The sequence below is a fragment of the Muntiacus reevesi genome, chromosome 12, assembly GCF_963930625.1.
Source record: "Muntiacus reevesi chromosome 12, mMunRee1.1, whole genome shotgun sequence".
NCBI lineage: Eukaryota > Metazoa > Chordata > Mammalia > Artiodactyla > Cervidae > Muntiacus > Muntiacus reevesi.
In genome coordinates, this window is record NC_089260.1 from 24040297 (window position 1) to 24059884 (window position 19588).

At 39.9% G+C, this 19588-nt stretch overlaps 1 protein-coding gene across 2 annotated transcripts in view; it reads right to left on the reverse strand.

The window, feature by feature from the left end:
* RSPO2 (R-spondin 2) overlaps positions 1 to 19384 on the reverse strand; it is a 125506-nt gene extending 106122 nt beyond the window's left edge. The window contains exon 1 of one of the 2 annotated variants that reach the window (XM_065903095.1): positions 19255 to 19384. The gene's annotated coding sequence lies outside the window, so the exon portion shown is untranslated. The remainder of the gene's footprint in view (positions 1 to 19254) is intronic. The other variant, XM_065903097.1, reaches the window with a different exon arrangement.
* Positions 19385 to 19588: the final 204 nt, after the last annotated feature.

Consider the following 19588-nt stretch of genomic DNA (forward strand, 5'->3'; position numbering starts at 1 on the left):
TTTTCTTGCAAATATAGTAATCCCCCACTGGTATAGGATATTTTTCTCAAAACGTTCTTTAAAGGAATAGACGTGGTGCTTCTTTGTTTAATATTGACATTAGGAAGACTAACAGGTCACTCGCCACCTGTCAGACATTACTAGTTAGCTGCCTACCCTTGTTTCAGGATCCCAGTTCTCTTTAGGAAGGCAATATGCTTGGTAAAAAAAATATTTCCTTCCCAGACCTTCTGGTAGTTAAGAGCCATTTGTTACATGGCACATTGTGCATGGATGCATGCTAAGTCACTTCAGCCCTGTCTAACTCTTTGCAACCATATGGACTGTAGCGTTCCAGGCTTCTCTGTCCATGGGATTCTCCAGGCAAGAATACTGGAGTGGGTTGCCATGCCCTCTTCCAGGGGATCTTCCCCACCTAGGAACTGAACCCACGTCTCCTGTGTCTCATGCGTTGGCAGGCAGGTTCTTTATCACTAGCGCCACCTCTAGGCAGGGTCAAAGGTATATGCCATTCGAGTCTCTCCTATTTTTAATAAGAAACCAGCAGCTTTTTCCAGAAGCCCTATCCAGGAGATTTCTGCTTATATCTCAGAGACCAAAACCTTTATCTGATCTAGACGCCCATCCCTTCACCACAGTCAGTTACCAACTCCTAATGTTCACTGACCACGCATGCATGCTAAGTCACTTCAGTCAGGTCTGACTCTTTGTAACCCTTTGGACTGTAGCCTACCAAGCTCCTCTGTCCTTGGGATTCTCCAGGCAAGAATACTGGAGCGGGTTGCCATGCCCTCCTCCAGGGGATCTTCCCAACCCAGGGATTGAACTTGCATCTCTTATGTCTCCTGCACTGGCAAGCAGGTCCTTTACCACTAGCACCATCTGGGAAGCCCAATCTTTACTTTCTAGTACATCCTTTACTCCAATCCCTCTTCAACATATCTATTACCATATTTCTAACTGCAGAACTTGGACCATTCCAACAGCCTACAAACTTTCAAGCTTCCACCTCTCACCCCCTTCCATCTAATCCCTTCTCCATGAAACTTTCAGAGGACTTTTAAAAATTAAATTAAAATTCTGTCACTCCACCTGTTTAAAAATCCACTATGGTCTCTACTACCCAAAGAACAAGTCCAGTCGCATCTCTGAGCTACGCCTCAACCCTCCACAAAGTGCCAGTCCCAAACTCTTGAGTTTCTGTTTGCACTCTTCACCATCCAGCTCCAGGATACCTTCACCCCCGCCATCTGCCCTTATTTTTCAAGTTACTTTATATCTGTTATTCAAGTCTTTTTTTTTTTTTTTTTTTTTTTTTTTTTTTTTTTTTTTTAAATATTATTTTATTAGTTGGAGGCCAATCACTTTACAACAAGTCTTATATCAGGTTCTAATTTATTCATTAATTCAACAAAATTGACAGTCAACTCCCCCCACAAGATGTGGAGTAGTAGGACGTGCACTCATCTTCTGCGAGAACAACAAAATTGCAAGGAACTGCTGAACAACCATCAACAGGAGAATGTTGGAACCCACCAAAAAAAGGGCAAAGGAGAAGCTGCAACAAGATGGTAGGAGGGGTGCAATCACATTTAAAATCAAACCTCATAGCTGCCAGAGATGCTTGGAGGGCACAAACAAAACCTTGTGTATGCCAGGACCAAGAGAAAGGAGCAGTGACCCCCACAAGAGCCTGGGACAGACCTGCCTGTGAGTGTTTGAGTCTCCTGCAGAGGCCTGAGTGAGCAGTGGTCTGGTGCGGGGACAGAGCTATGGCAACAGCAGTCCCGGGAGGCAGTGTGTGGCATGAGTCCTCTTGAAGGCGGTCGCCGTTAGTCCCACTATAGAGCTGCAGGGCAGGCAACTCACAAGCGAAAACAATTATACCGGAAAAGTTCTCACACTGCTGAGAAAATTCTAGGCCCCATAAGAGACTTCCCAACCTGGGGATCTGGCAAAGGGACCAAAAATCCCCAGGGAATCTGACTCTGAAGGTCAGCAGATTTGATTACAGAACTCCCACAGGCCTGGGGAAACAGAGACTCTTGGAGGGCACAAACAAAATCATGCGCACACCAGGACCCCGGGGAAAGGAGCTGCGACCCGACAAGTGACGGGCCAGACTTGCCTGTGTATGCTTGGGAGTCTCTGGCGGAGGCACGGGCTGACAGTGGCCTGTCGCGGGCTCAGGGACACTGACTACAACAGTCCTGGGAGGCCCAGCATGCTGGCATAAGTCCTTTTTCTGAAGGAGGTCAACATTACAGCCATTACCCCCACCACGGTTTGGCCTCAGGCCAAACTACGGGGAGGGAACACAGCCCCACCCATCAGCAGAAAATCTGATTAAAGACTTACTGAGCATGCTCCTGCCCACCAGAACAAGACCCAGTGTTCCCCACAGCCAGTCCCTTCCATCAGCAATCTTGCACAAGCCTCTTATCCTCTTCCATCAGAGGGCAGACAGAATGAAACCACAGTCACAGAAAACTAACCAAACTGTGAACACATGGACCACAATCTTGCCTAATTCAATGAAACCATGAGCCACAGCGTGTAGGGCCACCCAGGACAGACGGGCCAGGGTGGAGAGTTCTGACAAAATGTGGTCCACTGGAGAAGGGAATGGCAAACCACACCAGTATTCTTGCCTTGAGAACATCATGAACAGTATGAAAAGGCAAAAAGATATAATAGTGAAAGACGAACCCTTAGGTTGGTAGGTGTCTAATATGCTACTGAAAAACAATGGAGAAATAGTTCCAGAAGGGATAAAAAGGCTGAGCCAAAGTGGAAACAATGCCCAGTTGTGGATATGTCTGGTGATGAAAGTAAAGTCTAATGCTGCAAAGAACATGATTGCATAGGAACCTGGAATGTTAGGTCCATGAATCAAGGTATTAGAAGTGATCAACAGGAGATAGCAAGAGTGAACATTGACAGCCTGAGGAATCAGTGGACTAAAATGGACAGAAATGGTCAAATTTAATTCCGATGACCATTATATCTACCACTGTGGGCAAAAATCCCTTGGAAGAAATGGAGTAACCCTCATAGTCAACAAAAGAGTCCAAAATGAAGTACTTGGGTGCAATCTCAAAAATAACAGAGATCCCAGTTCATTTCCAAGGTAAACCATTCAGTACCACAGTAATCCAAGTCTATGTGCCAACCACTAACGCTGAAGAAGTTGAAGTTGAACAGTTCATTGAAGACCTACAAGACTTTCTAGAACTAACACCCAAAAAAGAATTCCTTTTCATTATAGGGGACTGGAATGCAAAAGTATGAAGTCAAGAGATACCTGGTACGCATGTGCATGCTCAGTTGCTTCAGTCATGTCCAACTCTTTGCGACACTATGGACTGCAGCCTGTCAGGCTCCTCTGTCCATAAGGATTCTCCAGGCAAGAATACCGAAGTGGGTTGCCATGACCTCCTCCAGGGGATCTTCCCAACCCAGGGATCAAACCTAAGTCTCTTATATCTCCTAAATTGGCAGGCAGGTTCTTTACCACTAGTGCCACCTGGGAAGCCTGAAGAGATACCTGGAGTAACAGGCAAGTTTGGCCTTGGAGTTACAAAAGGAAGCAGGACAAAGGCTAAAAGAGTTCTGTGAAGAGAATGCACTGGTCATAGCAAACACCCTCTACCAATAACACAAGAGATGACTCTACACTTGAACATCACCAGATGGTCAATACTGAAATCAGATTGATTATATTCTTTGTAGCTGAAGATGGAGAAGCTCTATATAGTCAGCAAAAACAAGACCGGGAGCTGACCGTGGCTCAGATCATGAACTCCTTATTGCAAAATTCAGATTTAAATTGAAGAATGTAGGGAAAACCACTAGGCAATTCAGGTATGACCTAAATTAAATCCCTTATAATTATACAGTGGAAGTTACAAATAATTCAAGGGTTTAGATCTGATAGACAGAGTGCCTGAAGAATTATGGACGGAGGTTGGTAACACTGTACAGGAGGCAGTGATCAAAATCATTCCCCAGAAGAGTAAACACAAAAAAGCAAAATGGTTGTCTGATGAGGCCTTAAAAACAGCTAAGAAAGAAAGTGAAAGGCAAAGGAGAAAAGGAAAGATATACCCATCTGAATGCAGAGTTCCAGAGAATAGCAAGGAGGGATAAGAAAGTCTTTTTAAGTGAACAATGCAAAGAAATAGATTAAAACAATAAAATGGGAAAGACTAGAGATCTCTTCAAGAAAATTAGAAATACCAAAAGAACATTTCATGCAAAGATCAGCACAGTAAAAGACAGAAACAGTAGAGATCTAACAGAAGCAGAAGATATTAAGAAGAGGTGACAAGAATACATAGACGAACTAGATGTTAATGACCCAGATAACCACAATGATGTGATCACTCACCTAGAGCCAGACATCCTGGAGTATGAAGTCAAGTGGATAGGAAGTATCACTACAAACAAAGCTAGTGGAGGTGATGGAATTCCAGCTGAGTTAGTTCAAGTACTAAAAGATGATATTGTTAAAGTGCTGCACTCTATATGTCAGCAAATTTGGAAAACAAAGCAGTAGCCACAGGACTGGAAAAGGTAAGTTTTCATTTCAATCCCAAAGAAGGGCAATGCCAAAGACTGTTCCAACTACTGCACAATTGTACTCATTTCACATGCTAGCAAAGTAATACCCAAAACCCTTCAAGCTAGGCTTCAGAAGTACATGAACCGAGAACCTCCAGATGTACAAGCTGGATTTAGAAAAGGCAGCAGAACCAGAGATCAAATTGCTGACATCTGTTAGATAATAGAAAAAGTTAGAGAATCCCAGAAAAACATCTACTTCTGCTTCATTGACGACACTAAAGTCTTTGACTGTATATATCACAACAAACTATAGAAAATTCTTAAAGGGATGAGAATGTCAGACCACCTTACCTGCCTCCTGAGAAACCTGCATGCAGGTCAAGAAGCAACAGTTAGAACCAGACATGGAACAATCGACTGGTTCAAAATTGGAGGAGTACAACAAGGCTGTATATTGTCACCCTGTTTATTTAACTTATATGCAGAGTACATCATGAGAAATTCCAGGCTGGATGAAACACAAGATGGAATTGAGATGTGAGAAGAAATATCAATAACCTCAGATATGCAATTGACACCACTGTTATGGCAGAAAGTGAAGAGGAATTATAGAACTTCTTGATGAAGGTGAAAGAGGAGAGAGAAAAATCTGGTTTAAAACTCAACATTCAAAAAACTAAGATCATGGCATAGGGTCCCATCACTTCATGGCAAATAGATGGGGAAAAATGGAAACAGTGTCAGACTATTTTCTTGGGCTCCAAAATCATTGCAGATGGTGACTGCAGCCATGCAATTAAAAGACGCTTGTTCCTTGGAAGAAAAGCAATGACAAACCCAGATAGCATATTAAAAAGCAAAGACATTACTTTGCTGACAAAGGTCTGTATAGTCAAAGCTATGGTTTTTTTAGTAGCCATGTACACACGTGAAATCTGGACAATAAAAAAGGCTGAGTGCTGAAGAATTGATGCCTTCAAACTGGTGGTGAAGACTCTTGAGAATCCCTTGGACTGCAGGGAGATCAAACCAATCAATCCTAAAGGAAATCAACCCTGAATGTTCATTGGAAGGACTGATGTTGAAGCTTAAGCTCCATTACTTAGGCCACCTAATGCAAAGAACTGACTCACTGAAAAAGACCCTCATGCTGGGAAGGAATCAAGGTAGGAGGAGAAGGGGACAACAGGGGATGAGTTGGTTGCATGGTATCACCAACTCAATGGACATGCGTTTGAGCAAGCTCTAGGAGATGGTGAAGGACAGGGAAGCCTGGTGTGCTGCAATCCATGGGGTTGCAAAGAGTCAGACGTGACAGAGCAACTGAACAACAGCAAATATTTATGATTATTTCCTATATCACACACACTAGGGACACAATGATAAGTAAAATAAATTACCATTTCCCAACTTGAAAAGGAACATGCCACCCCCATCAGGAAGTTGCCTTTGATACCTGAACCACTTTTCAAGGATTTAAGGACCACTACAATTTGCCCTCAGACACGCTGGTCATGTATCACTATGTTTGCCGCATTATGACGAAATTAGCCAGCTGTCTATGCATCCTCCCCAGTGGAAAGTAAGCTCTTCAAAGGCAGATGTCACCTCCTGTTCATTCTGACATACTCAGAGGCTACTTTATTTCGTCACAGCTAGCACTGCCATTCACTCACTGAGTCATGTCTGACTCTTTGCGACCCCATGGACTGCAGCATGCCAGCTTCTGTCTCCCTCACTATCTCTCAGAGTTTGCTCAAACCATGTCCAATGAGTAGATGATGCCATCCAGCATGTCATCCTCTGTTGCTCCCTTCTCTTCTTGCCCTGAATCTTCCCCAGCATCAGGGTCTTTTCCAATGAGTTGGCTCTTCCCATCAAGTGACCAAAGTATTGGAGCTTCAGCATCAGTCCTTCCAATGAGTATTCAGGGCTGATTTCCTTTAGGATTGATCTAGCATAGATGTGTTCTATTATGCAACAACTTAATGTTCAAATGCAATGTCTTTCAACTAACACGTTTCAGTGCACACTCCTTTTACTCAGCTTATTAGAAAATAAAATGAGACTCCTGTTATCCAGAAACTACCATCTAATTTAACAGGATATAAATATGTATGTCAAATTTAGAGCAACATTAAATAATAAAGAGAAAAATCTATAAGGTTTGGTCTCAATCATTTTGAACAATCTTACGACAGTGTTTTATAGATCACGGATTTGAGAAACACATCAGCTGTATCTCTTTTCCAAACAACTATGAACCCACTTCCTAAGACAGTCTGACTGACTGATATGTAAATAAACCATACTCCAAACTGGTCTCCATCATCTGGTACCCTGAACACTCACTTTCCAGTTGGGTATCAATTCCCTAGGCATGCTGAACAGAGTCCATGAATGAAAGCAAAATAAATTTATTATGGCGGTTCTTGAATTTTTAAGACCTGTTCCTTTTTATTTTAAAAATCAATTTAAATTGAATATTAAGCCAAAACCTTTCCTCCATTCCACACAAACAGGCAGGAAAAGTCTAATTCCCCAACATCTTAGGGTACACAGGGATTGGCTTCATTAACTCCCCAGGGAGCTACAGAGGAAAAAGGCCTGTCTTTCACTTAAAGGGTGGGGTTTCATCCCTCCCCTTAGCTGGCTTTAGTTGTCTCATTGCCAATGGGCTCAGGATGGAAGAGTGATGAGATCACCTTCATCAACAGGAACTTTGTCAGGGAGGGCCTCAGACCCATAGCAACTTCCCTGCGTGTCCCTTTATAATCTCCCCATGCCTTCCAGCTGACACTGTCCACACTGTGTCCCCTCGATACAAGCTTTAGCTGGCCCTCTCCCCACCATGCTACAAAGGTCCCATCAAGACCATAATCCTAGTCTCATCCACTCTGTAACCAAACATGCAGGCTGCATCTTTAGTGTTTCCATCTCCCAGTATCCTACCTCTTCTTCAGATAGAAAGACAGCAATAGTGAAATGTCTAAACAGCTTCCAGCAATGGAGGGAAAAGTCATTCTCCCCTTTCTGACAGTAGCAACAAAATTTAGGGACGATTTTCTAAAAGTCCCTACCCTTGTCTTTGGGGAGTCACTGCCCCTTCATCCTCAAGCTCCCAAACTTTAAGAGTTTATATGTTGTTTTGTGTGTTAATCACTCAGTCATGTCCAGTGACCCCATGGACTGTAGCCCACCAGGCTTCTCTGTCTGGGGAATTCTCCAGGCAAGGATACTGGTGTGGGTTGCCATTCCTTTCCCCACTGGATCTTCATCCTCAAGCTTGCAAACTGAAGAGTTTATATGTGTGAGGGTACAAAATGTATAGAAAATGTAAGAAATTGATATAAAATAATAGTTGCATGTAGAGAAGGGTAATGAAAGGGTACACTGGAGACAAGCTTTTTACTTTGTTTTCTTCATTTTCTTTTTTCTTTAATAACAAAATGTATTTGTATACAACAAGTGTAACTAAATGAGGATGAAAGGAGAGAAAGAGGATGAGAGGAAATGAAAGAGAGATTGATTGCTTCCTTATAATGAAATGACTCAATGATCAAATTTTTGAGTTAAATTCTTTTTGTGTTCACATTACTATTTATTAATTTACTCTTCAGAATTAGTGAAAGCAGCTCTTCTTTGTGGTTATTGCAAACAAATAAAATTACATCATCTTAATCAAATACAACAAATTCAGAATTAAGGAAAACTTCATAGGATTTGAACATCCCTGAGGAGTACACCACATTACCTCTAGAGCCCATTCAAACATGAAGCTTAGGAAGCACCAGCTTCTGGTTAAAGTCAATCAACTCAGAAACAACAGCGTCTTTGTCAAGGAAACCCGAGTTCAAGTGTGTGAGGATCACATAAAACACAACACATGGCATCTGAACTAAAATGATATGCTTTGATTTTAGATTAGACGTTAAGAAACCAGCAGAATGTGAACCCTTAAGAGAAAGGATGTACAAATAAAATTAAGATTGGCTTCCTCTTAGGTGGTGACAGTTGAACAGGAAAATGGTAATAGTAAAAAGTGCTACAGGGCAGCCCTGAAAACATCGTTACTTGTAAATCCACAATATAGAGAGTTCCACTTAATAAGACATTGTATTATGATCACAGATAAGAGATATTAGATAATCAAGTGTTTAGAAAGTACACTGTTTGGGGGACTACTGATAATAAAAGAACAACTATTAATTCGGAAAAGCACATGGCCCTGCTTGTGGTCTTTAAGGCCTGTATCCTGTACAAGGAGGAGGAGGAAGTGGTGGATGGAAGGAGTTATGCAGAGCTGTGTCTCAATTACGGCTATAAAACCAGTTCCCCAAATTCTTTTAGAACCTCTCGTTAGAAGCTACTCAGATTACCTAAGATAATAAAAAGCCAGGAAGCATAAGGGCTCTTTTGACCACACATTAAACATGAATTAAATTACTGAAATTTCATGGTGAGTAGTCCCAATATGGTGTGTTTCTCTGTTTAAAAGTAGGAGAATTTAACAATTTTATATACTGAAGATGCTTCCAAAGGAAGAAAAACAAATACATAACTCCGAAATTCTCTTCATCACAGAAAACTTAGGCAATACTTGGATTAAATTGCTTTAATGAAATAAAAATTATATTAATCTGAAAATATATTTGTACAAGGTTATTCTCTGTAGTCCTGTTTTTCTCTGAAAAATATTGGAAGCAACCTAATTGTCTACACACAGAAGAGTAAGTGGATAAATGAGGATATATCCACAGGAAACGACACAGTACATCCATAAAAAAGAGTGAGGGAGAACTCTAAACTTAAATGGAATGATTTCCAGAATGTACTGTTAAGTAAAAGAAAAAAAAAAAAGAAGAAAGAAAGAAATCAAAGTGCAACAGGGTAACTAATGCATGTTACCTTTTATATAAGGGGAAAGGAGGTAAATAAGAAAATTTTTAAATGTCTACTGTCTTGTGCAACATATACATAAGATAAATTAACTAGAAGCTAGTGGAACAGGTCACTGCATTAGACAGGTGAAATGGAGTTAAAAAGATAGGGGACTGTAAGTAGGTTAGAAGGGATAGGGTATAGGAAAGGCAGACACCTCTTTTACACTGTTCTGACTTTAATAATCATGTTAATATTTGACATACTCAAAAAATAAATGCAAACAGTAAGGTTGGGGAAGAGGGAACACTCCCACCAAAAAAGCCCAATCTAACTGAATTTCAGACGAACAGAACCACACTGAAATGAGAGGAGAACTAACCTAAGTGACTTTTGAATATAACATTTTAACTCCATATCATTAAGCAAAAGACAAAGAAAACTGTAAATGAATACTGATTCTGAGTAGGTTGTGTTTCACAGTGGTATGGGTTAGCATCTCTAAAAGCTTTCTACGCATATTCTCAGATGAGTAAATATATTGTGGATGAGAGGTTTTTCATTGCTAGAAATGAGTTAGAAATATGGGAAAAGATCACACTAAAATGAACCCTGTAATGTTGGGTTGGAACTAGAGGCTACTGCATCATGAGGTTATTTTTAATATGTTCATAGAGATAAATTATATATGTATATACAGGTATACACACAGACACAAAAATACACACACATGTTTTCTAGCTTTGTTTACTAAGAAATTCTAGAGTTAATGCCATTCCCAATAGCAATGAACATATCAAGTGTCCAGATTCTGTTTTCCAAATTCTATTCTCAACTAAGCTTCCCAGGTAACTCAGCTGGTAAAGAATCCACCTGCAATGCAGGAGACCCCGGTTCAATTCCTGGGTTGGGAAGTTCCCCTGGAGAAGGGATAGGCTACCCACTCCAGTATTCTTGGGCTTCCCTGGTGACTCAGAAGGTAAATAATCTGCTTGCAATGCAGGAGACCTGGGTTCAATCCCTTGGTTGAGAAGATCCCCTGGAGGAGGGCATGGCAACCCACTCCAGTATTCTTGCCTGGAGAATGCCCACAGATAGAGGAGCCTGGCAGGCTAATCCATGGGGTTGCAGAGTCAGACACAACTGAGCGGCTAAGCACACAGCATATTCTCAACTAACAGAAGCCATAGCCTCCTGGAGAAATGGTTGATTCAAAGGTGAGGTCAGGGAAACACAAAATCAGCCTGAGACAACATGTGCCAGAAAGCAGAGCAGTCTTCAAGGAATGTTGGAAACATGTCAAAAATGCAGAAAATTAACGGAGCTCCCAGCGGCCCAATCTAGGACAATTTGAGCAACAGAATTATAATTAATAGATTATAATCCATAGAAGAAAACAACAAACCATGAATCTACACTGCTAAGAATGAATGAATGAGGGAGAAGAGAAGCTCTTCTTCGTAGAATTCTAACTAACTAAAATAAAATACTTAAGAAATTAGGAGATTTTCCCTACTTGGAAATCACCATAGTAATAATCATTTTAGGCACTAGTTAAAGATATCAAGTACATAATTGATGAGTAATAGATTTTATAGCATCAAAGCATTTCCAACAAAACACTTATTTCAGAGAGAGATACAGTAACTTTACAGACAAGACACCTTAGTGATCAAAATTAGTATCACCAAAAATGGAACAAATCAGTACCAAGTGCTTCCTGATATGATGCACTGAAAAAAAAAATACATCATTTCTGTCAAATCTCTGGCAAAAACACAGAACTTCAATCTAGTCATGAGACCACATCAAAATATCAATATTAGGAATGCTATATAGAATAACCAACCAATACTCTTCAAAAATGTCAAGGTCATGTTGTGAAAAGGCTGAAGAATTGGTCCAGATTAAAATGCAGATAAACATAAAGTAATGTGTGATCCCAGATTGGATCTGAAACAGACTTCTCTTCTTTTACTTCATAACACAATAGTGGGACAACTGGGAAAGTTTGAATAAGCCCTATAAACTAAGTAACAGTGTATTTCAGTGCTATTTTAATAAATGCACTGTTGTTATAAATTGGGTTTTCATTTTTAAGAATGAAATGATGTCTTTTAGGGAGCTCGTGTCTCTAGTTTACTCAGTTTCAGAAAAAATAGATAATATGATATAGCAATTATAAAGTGTGGTAAGATCACACTTAAGGAACCTGGGTAAAGGGTATATAAGATTTCTTTGTACAATTTTTAATCTTTTCTATAACTCTGAAATTATTTCAAAATAAGTTAAACAATATAAAGATTCAAATTTAGGCAGAAATCGCAATAAGCAATTCATTTCAAAATAATTAACATAATAATTACCTATTAAAAAACTAGAGCAATTAATACAAAGAAGTTTTATGAAACTACTTCCAGTTTTCCAAGGAACCAGATCTCTATTTCACATCTGTATTTCCTGGAGTTCTTGAGTAACTCATAAAAACCATCTCTGATATTTCTTAGATGATAAAGCATATTACTTAAAAAGACTAGAATACTCTAACATTGCAGTTTCCTCTTAGATTTTTCAGTAGCGGGAGTTATCTACCTGATTAATTAACAAATAGTTGTTGAATGAGAGACACCTTATAGATGCTTAAACAGATGACATCTACATCTGGTTCATCCAGTTCAGTGCCAACAACAAACGACCATACAAGTGTTACCCCGCTGTCTTTGCCAAATGAATTATATCAGTCTGGTCAATCTGGTAGGACTACCACATGCAAGCAGAACATTCAATACGGTCATGATAATAAAGCTATTCTTGAATAATAATTTCAAGAAACTCACTAGAAATGCATCCTTCAATGCATTTTTATCCAGGAAAATACAACAGTAGAGAGCTTGCATTTAAAAACAACAATAACAAACAATCCATGAGTTCAATTCATCATAGATAACAATTCATTCCTAATCACAATTCATTAGACTTTTTAATTGTTATGTAACTGACATAAAACATTGTGCAAGTTTAAGGTGTCCAATGCATTGATTTTATGCATTTATATACTGCAATATAATTACCACCACTGTGTTAGCTAACACCACCATAACATCACATAAACTGCTATCCATTAGAACAGACAGATCAGGATGGATGTAGTTTTGGGAAGTGAATTCTAAGTAGCTCTGAACAGGAACAATACAAATGGATCATACAGCTCTTAGGATTTCATCCTTCTCAAAAGCAGAATCCTTCTTGATGTTTCAGTTTACTCCCTAAAATATTCTCATCTAGTTTTATATTCAGTAGTTTGCAAACTCCTTTCTACATATTTGCCATACTATAAAATTCAATGTAACCCCCATATCCTTCGAAAATTCTTCAATGGTTCCTACCATCTACTGATAGCCTTTGGCCTCTCACCTTTCATTTTCAGCCTAGTGAGTCCCTTGAGGAAGTAACTGCATGACCTGCCAAACATGGAGCCATTTCATATATTGTGCATGTGTTCATGATAAGTTGCTTCAGTCCTGTCTGACTCTTTGCAACCCTATGGACTGCAGCCCACCATGCTTCCCTGTCCATGGGATTCTCTAGGCAAGAATAGTGTTGCCATTTCCTGTATATCGTACCATCCAACAAACTTAAGTTTCAAGTGCCTGGCCAGACACTCAAGAGAACAGCCATCTGGTTTGTACAGAACTGAGGGGTTTCCTGGGATTCTAGACTTCAGGGTGTCTCAAACAAATCGAGGTGTTAGGTCATGCTAGCTCTATGACCTAGCAACTGACCTCGAGATATTCCAAGTGCCCCCCTGCTTCTTCTATTCCCTTTCTCTGGCTCATCCTTCCCTGTCATTTCCACATATCAAAGTGAAAATTATTCACATACTTGTCTAAACGCCACCTTCTTGGTCAAACGATTCCTTCTCTCCTATCCTGGAGGTAATTTCTCTTCACTATAAATTTCAAAGCATCTTGATTGTTTTCACCCTTGTGGGGCTTATACTATGTTGGGGGAGGAAGAGGTGAGTCATTTACTCCCTAAATCTGGTGTTCCCTTTTTCACAGGGGAGGGGGCAGAATCTCTCTCTATATGATACTATGCATGTTCTCCACCTTTTCACTAATTCTTTACCAAGAAATGAAGAGTAAGTTCTCTCTGGGGACAAGAAACCATGCACCCTTCTCCATCTTTTCCTCTTTGGAATTGTCTTACATTGCCAAAGTGTTATAGAAGCGGGCTTCTTTGTGGAGTCCTGTGGTTGTGAACACTGCCTGTGTCTAGCCAGATGGACTCATTCAAATCCAAGATATGAGTTTAGGAAGTTCATTTTTGCTGAACATCAAAGCCATGCTCTCCAGTAAGTTTTACCATTAACAAAATGATATTTAATTAGTCAACTGAAAACCCCAGTCTCTCGTTATCATTCACAACTTAGGCAGGTAAAAGGAATGTTATTTATCAACTTCCACCTCCTCTAAATTGTAGGTTCCCGTAACTGGGCCTGTATCGTCTTCATAGCATACTGGACAGTGCCTTGCATGTAGTAGAGACTCCTAACCAAATGGGTAGACACTAATCTCTCATTATGGAAGTTTTTCACTACTGACAGAATGAAGTCAATTTATGCTAAGTGAAATAGAGAAAGACAAATATTGTATATCATTATATGTGGAATCTCAAAAGTACAACAGACTAGTGAATACAACAATGACAAAAGAGAAATAGACCCACGTATATGGAGAACAAATTAGTAGTTACCAGTTGCAAGAGGGAAGTAGGGAAGGGTCAATTTAGGGATAGAGGATTAAAAGTTTCCAACTATTAGATATACAGTGAGTTATAAGGATACATTGTAAAAACATGAGGAATATGGTCAATATTTAAAATAACTATAAATGGAATATGACCTTTAAAAATTGTGAACCACTATATTGTGTACTAGTAAATTCTATAACATTGTACAGCAACTATCCTTCAATTCAAAAATTCAACAGGATTGGTACTACTTAGCAAGGTGGTCTTGGGTAAATCTCATCACCAGAGTCCCATTTTTTCCCCACTTAAGGAGTTGTTATAGAAACTTATAAGCCACAAAGCCTAAGACATTTACTCTTTGGCCTGTACAGATAAAGTTGGCCAACCCTCTTCTAAGAAATGATGTGAGGATTACAGACCAGACGCTATTTACTGCTAGTGCCTAGCATATTTTTGGCTGTTACAAATTTAAATGCCATGGTAATATTTAAAGTAATAAATTTAAAATAAATTTTCTATGGACATACAATATTAACAGCTCAAACATGCTATACTCAGAGAGTCCACACCTAAAAGAGGGGAAAACAGACCATAAGAATCAGCATTTTTAATTTGCTACAAATTAAGGGGCTCAGGAAGCATTACTGACCACAAAACTCTTACACTGCAAAGCATCTAAAACATTTATCACTGTGTTCCCAAGAACGATGATGACTCAAGAGAAATAAAAGATACACTAAACATTTTTTCCACTAAAAGGGAATCTTGAAATAGAACTTGAGCAACAAGAATATTTACATATTTAATATTCTTTAGTGGATGAGAAGCAAAGGGTACAGATGAGAGTTATTCCAGCATAGAATAAGTTGTGAAAGCTATTAAGTCTGACCAAGACACTGTAATAATTCTTCCTCCGATTAACTTTGACTTCTTTAACTTTGCGTGAAGTGCCATGGAGAGGCAGTCCTGGCCCTTGCAGAATTCAGAGTCCAATGAGGAACACAAACATGCATTTAACAAAGTTATCTGAACTCTCCAAGCTGGAGTTCAGTGCTAAGCTAAGAAAGCACTTTCTCAACTCTGTACTGGTTTTGTTTGGCATCAGGGATGAAAAGGAAGAATTTTTCAAGGGAGGGTCCTAAAACAGGTAAAAAGACAAGACAGCTAAGCTTGTGAGGCTAGCCAGCCCCTTGGACTGGATTTTAGTTCCTGAAGTAGAAGAGAGAAATCCTAGCCAGATGGGCTGGTGGAGAAGACTGTGGAGAGACAGTATTCATTTACACAATCAAAGTGCAACTTTGGGTTTGGGAGAGTGCCAGTCTCTCTGACTATGCATGGAAACCAGTATGGCTCCAGACCTCTACAGGTTGGCAACTTGAGATGGTTCAGAAGCAAGCTTTTGGTCCTGCCTGGTACCTGCACTGTCCGAAGCAGTGGCCATGGTGGGGCTCCTCCAAGTGACTTCATAAACCACAGACATTGACCAATCCTGTCTAAGGGAAGAAAGCCATGATATAGGATGCTATATGGTGATGACCGATGCTGCCCAGAAATAGCTGGACAAATTGATAGGGAGTGAAACCCACAATCCTTTAGTCACTCCTCTGCTGGCTTAAATATACCTACTCATTTAGTATACATATGAAAATAAAACTAGTACATTGTGCTAAGTGCTATGATAGAGGTCTGCACAAGCTCCTGTGGGAACTCACAGGAGGGGTTGCAAATTCAACCAGTGAAGGCAAGTCAAAAAGAACTCTGAGGAAGATCAGTTGTGTTTTTAAAAATGTAATGAGGAGAGCTATTCCTTACTGTGAAATGGTTCTCTTTCCACATTTCTGTCAACTGTTCAGTTTCCTTTCTTCTAAAGATAACAGTATGACAATGGGATATATTTCACCAAGTGTATCTTCCATTGAAATCCTTGCATAAGGTCCTTGAAGAACTAGCAAGCATTTTGCTGCTGATGATTATACACCTGTGCTAGTATTTTTGAGGCTCAAGATGACTCTTAATGCTCTGAGAGAATTAGTGTTTCCCGTTTATTGAGTTCTTTCAGACACGACCAATTCCATTGTTAAATTATGCTCAAGTCTCACAGGATATGCGTCTAAGTTATATTTTCAAACTGGAACAAGCATAACTTGAACTAGTAATAAATCATGGTATTATAGGCTTAAACCTACCACCAGATTAATCTTTTTTCAAATGATGGCAGTAAAGAGGGTACTTAAAAGATCCGAAAGACCTTGCATCACTAATAGATCGCCATTACATGGTGCAGAAAACGTGACTCAGGAAGTTATAAGAGTCAACAGATGGGGTCCATTATAAGCTTCCCTTTCTTGTGGTGTGACTGAAGGGCCTTATTATGCTACCAAGTTGAGAAAATAAATTGTCATGTTAATTACTGATTATTAACAACACCATGCATTTCAAAAAATTGAGAGTAGAATGTCAATCCAAATCTTTAATGTTTGCAAGCACCTTTTCAGAACAAATGGAATATAAGTATTAAGTGTCACCTGGATGAGAATAAGAAATAACAAAAATTGGAGAATAAAAGATTATAATTTTATACAGTAAAAATTTAAGATCAACCATGAGTGAAAATGTAAAAATATTTACTGATGCTAGGAATCCTAAAGATTGAACCTTTGGTTAGACTTTTGTTTCTGTATTTTTTCCCTTGCTCTATAAATGTAAAAGGGGAAAAAAGTGACCTTGACCTTAAACCAAAAGATCCATCAAGCTGCCAAGGTTGTTGGCAATCTTTTGTAGACAACAACTAGTGTCTCCAATTTGGGGCACTAACAAAGGAAATGTGATAGAATGGAAAAAGGATTGGTGCCCCACACCTCACTCATAACCCAATCGGCCCAGCCACTACGACGTTGGCCTAGACTGGCAGAGACCAGTGAGTGGGAGGGGACAGGGGGAAAGTTGTCACTCCAAGCACCAGCACCCAGCTTGTACAGGAGGCTGCCCCAGCCCAGGAACTATGACTAGACCACAGGCATGTAGTACAAATGTAAGTGCTGACCCCAATCCTGCCTCTTCAACAACTTCAGTAAAATATATGCACACTCTTGTTCTAACTCTAAAGTTAAGATGTTTTCTAAAGGAAAACAAAAACAGGGGAGAAAGGTAGACAGGATATCATAGAAAAAAAAAAAAAACCTGGTTTTAGCATCAGTTCAGTCCAGTTGCTCAATCTTGTCCTGTTCTTTGTGACCCCATGAACCGCAGCACGCCAGGCCTCCCTGTCTATCACCAACTCCCAGAGCTTATCTAAACTCATATCCATCAAGTTGGTGATGCCATCCAGCCATGTCATCCTCTGTCATCCCCTTCTCCTCCCGCCCCCAATCCCTCCCAGCATCAGGGTCTTTTCCAATGAGTCAATTCTTCGCATCAGGTGGCCAAAGTATTGGAGTTTCAGCTTAGCATCAGTCCTTCCAATGAACACCCAGGACTGATCTCCTTTAGGATGGACTGATTTTGGATCTTCTTGCAGTCCAAGGGACTCTCAAGAGTCTTCTCTAACACCACAGTTCAAAAGCATCAATTTTTCGGCACTCATCTTTCTTTATAGTCCAACTCTCACATCCATACATGACCACTGGAAAAACCACAGCCTTGACTAGATGGACCTTTGTTGGCAAAGTAATGTCTCTGCTTTTTAATATGCTATCTAGGTTGGTCATAACTTTTCTTCCAAGCAGTAAGCGTCTTTTAATTTCATGGCTGCAATCACCATCTGCGGTGATTTTGGAGCCCAAAAAAATAAAGTCTGACACTGTTTCCACTGTTTCCCATGAAGTGATGGGACAAGATGCCATGATTTGTTTTCTGAATGTTGAGCTTTAAGCCAACTTTTTCACTCTCCTCTTTCACTTTCATCAAGAGGTTTTTTAGTTCTTCTTCACTTTCTGCCATAAGGGTGGTGTCATCTGCGTATCTGAGATTATTGATATTTCTCCTGTCAATTTAGGCCTAATTATAATCATAAACATTTTACAATTACATAATTCACATGTAGTCTATCCCTCTCCCTACTCATTCATCTTCATTCCTGATCAAGTATGAACTTCTTGGGGGCAAACACTCTTAAATTTGTGTCACTGACAACTTAATCAAGTCTATATTACATGAGGGTTGATCAGATAATCAGTTGATCTATCCTGTGTCCTGGTCATGCTTCCAAGATATATCGGGAACATTTCTTCTTGACTGACTCTGGTTTCAAAGTGAGGGCATCAAAATTAAAGAAAAAAAATCAAGCTCCTGCATCAATTTTCATGTTTCTTCTTAAAAACATAGTAAATATATTAGTGTGTACTACAACACAAATTCTTGGTCACCCTGTTCTTTCATTCCTCAGATGTGGTAAGGTACCAAGGTAAAAGTCAAAGTGTTGGGTGCTCAGTTGTACGCCACTCTTTGCAACCTCACAGAATGTAGCCCGCCAGTCTCTTGTCCATGGGACTCGCCAGGCAAGAATACTGAAGTGGGTAGCCATTCCCTTTTCCAGAAGATCTTCCCAATCCAGGGTTCCCACATAGCAGGCAGATTCTTTACCATCTAAACCACCAAGGAAGCCCACCAAGGGGTAAGGATACTTCTAAACCTTTCTAGCATCTGTTCTCGTGGCCCATTACTAGGACCCTCATCCAGCTGCTAATTAATGTGTGCTACACTCACAGCAAGAACTTTCAGGTAACCTCCCTGATTCCAGCCTCCTCCCCTCCAAACCACCAGTTTTCCCCATGCCCCACTTCCATCCCTCTTGGAAGACAGTCATGCCTGGAAGGCAGGTGCCATGTCTTCCCAACTCAGTGTCCCTTCACATGTTTGCAATAAAAACTTTCAAGTGCCTCATGGACCAAGGTACCACATGAACATCAATTTATGTTCAAAATTAGACTTCTTTGAACTCATTATTTTAGGTAGAGTCTTACGAATCTTTGTAACTGCAAGGGAACAGATAGTTTACTTCTTATTACGAAGCAGCTCTTCTATAGATTATCTATATTCACCTGTATTACTACTCACCTGTGTACTGTGCTTCTCAGACTCTTGTTAATTCACAAAAAGAAAGAAAGAAACAAGATGGAGAAAAGGAGGCTGGATGTGCTCGGTGCTGGTGAAAGAAAGGCATGAGGAGCAGAGAAATGCAGAACTCCGTTGAACATTCTTTATGCAATTCCATCATAATTGGAGAGCTAAAAATGACAACCCACTGGCAACACCCTTCGCTGAGTCACAGTATTGTGTGTGTGCATTTTTCTAAGAGCAATCAAAATTGTAATTGCAGAACTAACTTTAGAATATGAAATCACTGTTTCTGCACCAACATGGAATGCAATGTGAAAAGTAATCTCTCATT